This window comes from Egretta garzetta, unplaced genomic scaffold (genome assembly GCF_000687185.1).
Source record: "Egretta garzetta isolate BGI_Z169 unplaced genomic scaffold, ASM68718v1 scaffold223, whole genome shotgun sequence".
In the NCBI taxonomy this organism is placed as follows: domain Eukaryota; kingdom Metazoa; phylum Chordata; class Aves; order Pelecaniformes; family Ardeidae; genus Egretta; species Egretta garzetta.
The window spans coordinates 555,697-557,694 of record NW_009259033.1 but is presented as its reverse complement, the minus strand read 5'-3'; positions in this window follow the sequence as shown (position 1 = coordinate 557,694).

Sequence of the window (1,998 nt, the reverse complement as noted above, 5' to 3'; positions counted from 1 at the left end):
ATTCACCCCGTTGCTCCGGTTGTGGGGTGCACGGCGCCCGCTGTGTCCCCAGGAGCCCACCCCGGCTCCATGGCAGCGCTCGGGCTGCGACCCCAGCCTCGCTGGGAGGGCAGGGCCGGGGGTCTCCCCCGCACAGAGCCCTGGATCTCGGTGCCACCATTGGCACGGTGGGGAGGGCACGCTCCCCACGAGCGATGCTTTACCCCACGGCTGAAACCAGGGCTGAGATGAACCAAGCACACACAGCACCACGGGACCTTCCCCCGGCCGCCGGCTCAAGCCCCAGTGACCACATCCTTGCTGCATCCAGCCCAAGGCCAGTTATCCACACGCTGATATAATCTCTATTTACAGCTTGCTGTAGACGACTTCCCCTCGCTTTTCCTTCTCAAGCCTCAGCCCCAGCCCTACCACGAGTTACCGACAGCCCTGCAAGCACCCAGCTGCCCTCCGCAGAGGGGGGGAAGCGCCGGCTGCCACCCGGGGAGCGGAGCACATTGCCAGGGAATCCATCCCAGGGCATCACAGCCGGTTGCTCCGGGGATACAGGGCTGAGGAACCTCCTGTCCGGCCACCCCAGAAGCTGCTGCAAAGGGAGGGGAGGATTGCACCAGCCAAAATCTGCCTGCAGAGATTTTATTGTTCGGAGAGCTGTTTATGTCCCTGTGAAGCGTTGCCTTGCAGAGCAAAGCAAGCCCGCGCTGGGAATGCTTTGCTGGAGAAGGGACCTATAGGCTCTGGGGTAGGTAAAGGTGCACGGAGCTGGGGAGGAGCTGCTGCCTCCTGCCCACTGTCGTGTCCCCAGCACCACCCGCACCAACACGGAGATGCCACAAACTCTGTCCCACCCTACCTCTGATGATGCCACCTCTCGGACACCCTTGAAGAGGAGCCAGGAGGTCCCTCCAGCTGTCCCCGTTCAACATGGCCATCCCCTCTCAACCCACAGCCCCCGGAAAACCCGGATGGGTTTGCCCAAAGCAGATGGCTGGTGCAGGGCGCTCAGCCCGCAGCTTTTGAGGGACCTTGAGGCACCAACACTTTCCAGCCCCCGGCACTGCTGGGGAAGGCGTCCCTGCAGCCGCGGAGAGCTCTTCACTCACCGTCACAGCGTGGGAGCAGAGGGCTTCGGGCTAGGAACGCAGCCCCGGGTCAGCGTGAGCAGCGGTGCTGAGCCGGGAGGGGCACGTGGGGCGCGTTGTGATCCCAGCCCTTTGCATTTCCTCGGTCTGACGTATGAACGCTGTCCCAAGTACAAAGATAGCAAGGAAGGAACGACTCCGATATCTTAATAGCAGGCAGCCTGGGAGCAAAAACTTCTGATTAGGGCAGGGCTCCTCCTAATCAGCTGCGGCCCTGGGCTCAGGCTTGGCTGAAACAAAACAAAATCTGATGCCTTAGAGGAATAAATTTTCCTCGTGCCTGCACGTCACCTCTCTCCTCTAAAGGCAGCTCAAGGAGCTGGTGGTTATCAGCCACGTCCGCCCCAGCCGTGCCCCGGACAACCAGACTTTGGAGCCCTGTTTTGGGCTCCCCAGCCCCGCGCACACCCTGCCCGTGCCGGGGCCACCCCAGCCTTGCACAGCACCCTGAAAAGCGCTCGGCTCAGCTTCACAACCTCTGGGTGCTTTCCTCAGCCAAAATCGGTACTTTGCAGGCAGTGGGTGCCTGGCGCTGAGTTTGCTGTCGGTATCGGAGATGGAGATGGCATCGAGTGCCACAAGCAAAGCCCGGGGACAGCCCCGACAGCCTCCGCCACCCTCCCTGCACTAGTGCAGGATGCGGATTTCGGCGTAGGCGCGGCTGCAGGGAGGGTTTCCCAGGATCCAGATTCAAATCCCAGGCGAGGAGTGGAAAAACGAAACAAACACAGAGAGCGATCCGAGCATCCGTGAAGGAGAGCAGACGTGCAGAGCCCGTAAATCCCAACGTTTTTAAAGATGCTGCTGCTCCCGGCATCCACGGCCGCTGGGGGATACACAGGCTGGACCGGCGAGC